The sequence below is a fragment of the Lathyrus oleraceus genome, chromosome 1 (genome assembly GCF_024323335.1).
Source record: "Lathyrus oleraceus cultivar Zhongwan6 chromosome 1, CAAS_Psat_ZW6_1.0, whole genome shotgun sequence".
Classification (NCBI taxonomy): Eukaryota; Viridiplantae; Streptophyta; class Magnoliopsida; order Fabales; family Fabaceae; genus Lathyrus; species Lathyrus oleraceus.
Window position 1 is genome coordinate 413,221,860 of NC_066579.1, and position 7,009 is coordinate 413,228,868.

Consider the following 7,009-nt stretch of genomic DNA (forward strand, 5'->3'; position numbering starts at 1 on the left):
GACTGATGCAAATAAGTGAATGATCCAGCAAAACAAAAAAATAAAAGAAAGCAAAAAGGCAACTCTGGTATAGGTGACCCTCACAAAGTCATTTAAACCAAAGAATTGTAAAAATTTGCTACAAAAAGAAAAAGAAAAAGAAAAACTTACCCACTGTTAGTTGGTTCAGAGGTATCTGGCACTGAACTCGGTAGGGCGGATTACGATCCGATCCCCCACAACTACAGTTGGGTCCAATAAAAGGGTTTATACATATTTATGTGCCAGAAACCCCATGCTCAGATCATAATCACTAACAGGCCACTCTACTATGAAGCATGTACGGATAACGGGCTTAATGTGATTGCGCCTAAATGAAAAGGACACAAAAAGAGATGAAGAGGCAGGCCTAGGTATTGTGGGATAATATGGGTTGGTTAATATAGGAATGAAGTTTATGTCCGTATTTGCGGATTAGTGTCATCATGATACCCTTAGTTCACTCAGTTAGTACCTATCACTGCATCCCGACTTGAACTTAGAATTTTTACCTGAAACACTCGTTTACACCAGTTTTTCTTTTATGAGCTTTTTAATGTTTTGCTTGAGGACAAGCAAAGGTTTAAGTGTGGGAGAGTTTGATAACACTGAAATTTACCGTATTTTCGACTCCGATTTCACATGCATTCTAGTTGTTTTATTGTTATTTTGTTGTGTTATTACTATGTTTTTCTTTGTTTTCAGGTTTTTACTTTAATTGGAGCCCCGATCGAGAAAAGGAGCGAAAAAGAGCTAAAAACCCTAAAATTCAGCATTTTGTACTTGTGGCTTCCACCATGGCTGGCGCCATAGACCCTGCCATGACGTGTCCAAGCTCAACCTCCCTCAACTGCCACGTTCCCCACTACGTCCACTAAGGCGCCTCAGATTGGTCTTGTGGCAGGCGCCATGGCCTTGTGGCGGGCGCCATGGCCTTGTGGCGGGCGCCACAAGAGGAAAAGTTTTCCCTCCCATTTTCAAGTTGAAGGGCATCCTTATCATTTCCACCTTTTTACTTGCTTATAAATAGAAACTCGAAATCACTTCTTCAATCATCCAAACTTAGAGCAGAAGCAAACTCAGAGCAACTTTGTTTCACTTAGGCATATATTCAGTATTTTAAAGTGGTAATCGCTTCGCATTGGAGTGTTACCACATTGTGTAATCGAGTCTGTGATCGAGTCTGTAATCGAGTTTGGAGCACTTTGGAAGGAAGTTAATCCTGCCGCCATTTTCATTTCCGCTTTGCAATTTACTCGACCCTCCGATTGGAGCAGGTTTTTATTACTTGTCTTTATCTTATTTATTTTCCCGCACTCGCTTTACTTTATTTATTTCCTCGCACTCGCTTTACTTTGTTTATTTCCTCGCACTCGCTTTAAATTATTTATTTCCTCGCACTCGCTTTAAATTATTTATTTCCTCGCACTCGCTTTAAATTATTTACTTTCCGCACTCGCACTACTTTTATTTAAATTAATGCACTTTTACTTTACCATGTCTAACTAAATTTATAAGGTTAGAATGTAAGGATCGTAATTGAACCGATAATCCGTACAATTATTCGTAGAAGCACTTAAGGGCTATTTTAACTTTCAACTTAAGTTTTCCCGTACTTCAATTCCGTTGGGTAAGATCGAAAGTCGTCCAACGTCTATCTAAACTTAATTGTTTTTAACTATTTCAAAAACAGCGAAAGCGCTTTGTTTAGTTCATTAGGAGATTTTAACTTAAGAAGAAAAGAGATTTTAAAACTATTTTCGGACGCGTTTATGAGTTTAGAGTCTGGTTCGTAAGAACCTCTTTTGGTTAAGAAATCCAGGTTATAATACTTTTCGACTTAGTCAAGATACTATATTTCTTAAAAATAGGTTTACTACTCTAACGCAATGCGCGCCTTTTTATAAGTGACAATAAGAGGGTTTGATTAGGGAGTACAAATCGGTTCTGAATACGCGAAAGCGACAGTTCCCGTTAAATTAGTTCTTTTCAAAGTAGGAAACATTGCCCATAAGTAGTTCTATTAGCAAGTACTTGGATTATTAATTGATTATGTGAATTACATTCGACCCTGTCTTTATTAATTAAACTTTATTCAATACTTTACTTTTCATTGCACACTCTAAAGACACCTATTTTGATTGCCTTTGATAAACACCATAACAATAGATAACGATAGATTGACACTTGGTCTCTGTGGATTCGACAATCTTTTATATTACTCTGACACGTTCGTACACTTGTGAAAAGCACGCATCAATATCTGTGTTGATTAGAATCAGAACCTTCTGGACGCATCCTTTCTGAGTGGCATCTGATGATCGAATATTTTATATCTGATGTAATTTTCTATCTGATGTATGGTCAGAGTCCTGCATAAATGGTCAGAGTCCTGCACACTAAGAAAAAATCTCGTTAGAGTACCATTTTTGTTTCATCCTTTATTATCATCAAAATCTTAGAGATATATTGTAGAACCAACTTTGTTCTTACAAGACCGATATGATAGAATTCAGTACTTAAGCCATTGGTATATATGATTCGATATCTATTTATTACTTCGCACGACCGTGCACTTGCGGCTGCAGCAATTTACCAAAGTATTTACCAAAAAAACACTAAAAGTTACCAAACTGGATGACTTGAACTCCTATTTATGGAGTTCTAATGTGCCCTCCTTACTAAGCGAGGCTTGTATATCTCTCCTAAAAAACTTGTGTTTATTATCCCCTAATTCATGCCAGCTCAACTTCAAGTGGGCTTTGCTGGCATACCTTGCTTTGCAAGCTGCCTATTCTCGCTTAGCGAGAAAATCCATCCTTTCCTCTTAAGTAACTTAGCCAAGAATCATTGAACAACCATTCCTCGCTTAGCGAGTTTGATACTTTTCTTAGCGAGTTGTCTTGCTTTAATTTGAAGTAACTTAGCTCTGATGACATCATGTGTTGCGATTTCTCAGATAGCTAGACCCTATCTCTACTTAGCGAGAATATCCTTTAGAAGGTGCTTTATTCCTGCCCTATTTTGCTGGTCGAGCCACTATTTTTCTTGGCAATATTTTGATTATTATTTATGTTTTCTTGGTTATTTTACTTGTACTTTGAAAATATGCAATTAAAAAGTTCATAAATGTGTTTTATCTTTTTTTTTTAAATTATAAATTGGGTTTTTTTAAATTTATTTCTTGTGAATCAAATTAATAATTGCAAATGTATTTTAATTAATTTTGGAATTTATCATACTTGTATCAAATTATCTATTAATATTGATAATTTATTTATTTTTTATATTTGTGTTCCAAAATAATAAAGTTCCTAGAGTAGCTAGTCTGTTTAATGAAACGTTAAGGATGACTTAAACATGAGATCTCGTTAAACATGAAGATATTATTCTTAAATTATTTGTAGTCAGACTTTTTTGTGAAATGAAATAACATTAAAGAATTGAGAATATTATATGTATAGACTAATGATCACATCGCATAGATTATGGATAAAGAGTTAACAAGTCTTCACATAGGTATAACTATTAAGAGTAATATTTATACATGATGGACGCACTATGAGAATACTACATAGAATATTATGCAAGTGTCATAAGTTATTCTCAAGGTGATAGTGGTGAATGTCACTCATCGACCTAAAAACACTATGGACCCTAGATGTGGAGTTTAGTACTTTATTGTCAATCAAATGTTGTTCGTAACAAGATGACCATAAAGATGGTTGACGGGTACTCCATAAATCATGTTGAGGGACATGAGTAACCTATATATAATTTTACTTTCCTCATAACAGGATAAATGTCTAAGGGATCAATATTGAACTGGACAAGGGTGACACATGTGGATCTATGTGCTTGTAGGTATAAAGTTGATAATCGTGCAAAATATTTTCTCTAAAGTTTTAGTGACGACAACAGTTATTGATGTTGAAGTCGATGACAATAACTTTTAACTCTCTAATGATGGTGACCTAACTAGAAAGTATCTCAAGCCTCATCAATAAAAGAGACTCAAGATTGAAGTGCTTATTGTCATACCCCAAAATTTTCTTTACCCATCACAATGTCCATCTAGTTCATAGCCCATATTCATATGCATACCCCCATACTCAATAATCTCACTTGCATTGGCATTATAGAAGACAAGAGGACATGCATCATGGATTCATGATGTAGTTGTGTGTACCTAGTGAAAGCTAGGGTTTCCAAGCATCTTGAGGTTGCTCAACCAAGCTAAACTTTAATATTGGTTACATCTTTGATCCTTGTGTGTGAATCTTGATTTGAAGATTCACTTGTATCACCATGACTAAACCAAACCCTAATTTTTATTTGTTGCACCATCATCCTTTGTGTGTGCATCTAAGCTAGAGGTTCATCTAATTCATTTGGTCCATTGTGTATGTTTCATTTTCTTGATCAAGATCCATTCAAGGCCACACTTGTTCATAGTCCATTATGAGGGTTTCATTGGTTTGATTGGGTTTCATTTCAAAGCCTCACATTTTCATGGTATTGCATGATTGTGTTCATTGGTTCAAGTCTAGTGCAATGGCACTACAAGATCCACTTGGTTTAATTCATGGAAAGTTATTTGGTCATTTTTAGCATGGCATAGTTAATAGTTTGTTCATGTTTAATTCCCGTGTTTATCCATTTGTCCATTGGTCCACTTAGTGGAGTCCATGCTAAGGTCTATCTCATTCAATTGAGTCTTATGTCATACACATTTATTTCATCATGCATTCATTGGTCATTGTTTCACCATGCATTCAAGTACATGGTTTCAAGGTGTTTTTAAGTTTGATTTTGAAAGGAAAGATACATGTGAAAAAGGCCTTGTTCATCTAAGTCATGTGATTATTCAAGTTCATTTTCATGATCCAAATTCATTTCATTTTCAATACCATTCATTTCATAAAACAAAATATCATTGCATTCATTCCAATTACATCATAGTGTCCATACATAAGCCATTACACAAAAATTTGATTTTTCTACCTAAGTTGACTTTTGGTCAACGGTTGACTTTTTGGTCAACCAGTTGACCAAAGTCAACTGACCACCATTTTACATCCCAAACCCTAATATCTTGTTCCATTCTTCCATAATCCATCAAATTCCATGTTCTTTGGTTTGTAGCATTCACTAGTTCCTTCAAGCATAAGGCACCTTTTTCAAGCCATGTCAAACCCCATCATCCTACAAAACCATAACACATAAGCCATGTCAAACATTTCCGTAGCATTCAAACAGTCTATACATCATAAACATGTTGTCGTACAAATGCACACCATTAATAACCATAGCAATTCATCGCATGCTTAAAACATTTCCAAACCATGACCTTGACTTACCATTTATAAGCATGTCAAACCATGCCAAGCATAACATTGCATTATGACTGTATCATAGCAATCAACAGGTGAATTAAATCATTCAATATGGAAGTTGATGCAAAACAAACCAAGCTAAGGCAATAATGTTCATGCAGCAAATCAAACAACAAACATGCAATTCATTCAACAACACATCAATTCCAAGCAAGTTCATCCAATCATGTAACATATCAAGCTGCACATTTCCAATCATCATGACAAGCATAACAACTTCACAACAGGCTGCAGCAACCAACAGTTATGCACCATACATTGCAGCCAATCCAAGCATATGCACATCAATAATATTGTAGCCCTGTCATCAAACCATTCAAGTAGACCTAATAACCATTCATCACAGGCCAATTACACATTCAACAACAAATAGCAGGCAATAACCAAGCAGACCTGCAACATCAACACATCAGTCCAAGCATGTGCAATTAGTTCGCAACAAAAGTTAACACGGCAAAGCAATATTCACACCACAACTGCAAAACATGTTTCCATAGCAAAACTACCCAACCAACTAACATCAAATTCCAATGCAAACCAACTGAACCATTATCCTAACATTTCAACCATTCATCACATAGAAACACCTAACAAACTAACTGCACAAACCATTCACTGCCATAATAGAAAATGATTGAAAATCGAGCCAATTACATAACATGAAATTGAACTACCTCAAATTCATGAAAAACTAACTGATTCCTAACATAATTCACCAATCCCTAGGTCACTTACAACTTATATAATCTTCATCATCATTTCATCATCAAATAAAATATTGATTCACCATTCACCCTCTCCAAAAAAAACTGCAGATTCTTCATTCTACACACTCCAAAAATCACAAACTCACATCTCAACTTCATCCTCTTCATCAATACTCAACCTCAACCTCTCAACTCAGAGAACCTCAATTCAATCTTCACTCTCATGCATCCACAACTCCAGATTCGATCCTCGCACCTCTCAATCTCACTCAATCTCACAAATTCAGAAAGCTCAACAGAAAGGAGAAGAGGAGAAATGGAAGCCAAAAGAAAGAAGGATAAAGAAAGATTAATAAGAATGTACTTGAGCTCCATTTTCAGTTCGTCTTTTCCGGCAAGGTAACATCTTAAATCCTTCGTATTTCATTTCGTTCTTGATACCATGATGTAGGTTGAGGAGGGAGGAATCAAAGCCCCAACCTCTTGGGATTTGATTCCTCGAGTGGACCATTTAATTTTACTTGGAAGCTTATAGGGTTATTGAGAGTTCACCTTCGGTTTGAGCTTTAGGTTGAGGTTCAGATGAAATTAGCCTCGAATTCAGATTGAGCATGGAGATACGATCCCGTTGGCGTTTTCAATTTCTGTGTTGGCCTGCCACCACTGCCGGAGGCGACCTTCTGGTGCGGTGGAGGACGGTGGTGAGAATATATGGACATTTGAATGTTATATTTGGTTGCGCACGTGCTTTTTTATTTGGTTTTGAATTCTGATGCATTTCCTTAGTCCCTTCATTATTACTTTGGGCCAAAAACTCCATGGGCCTATGCATTTTTCTACTATGCCCATGAACATGCTAACACACCCCCTGTCTCAACAAGCCAATTG

At 36.2% G+C, this 7,009-nt stretch overlaps 1 long non-coding RNA gene across 1 annotated transcript; it reads right to left on the minus strand.

Annotated features, from left to right (window-relative positions):
* Positions 1–4,934: 4,934 nt before the first annotated feature.
* Positions 4,935–7,009, minus strand: LOC127076929 (uncharacterized). Its single transcript, XR_007786947.1, has 2 exons — positions 6,486–7,009; positions 4,935–5,223 (listed from the first exon to the last, which is right to left on the minus strand). It is a non-coding gene; the product is annotated as an uncharacterized LOC127076929 (long non-coding RNA).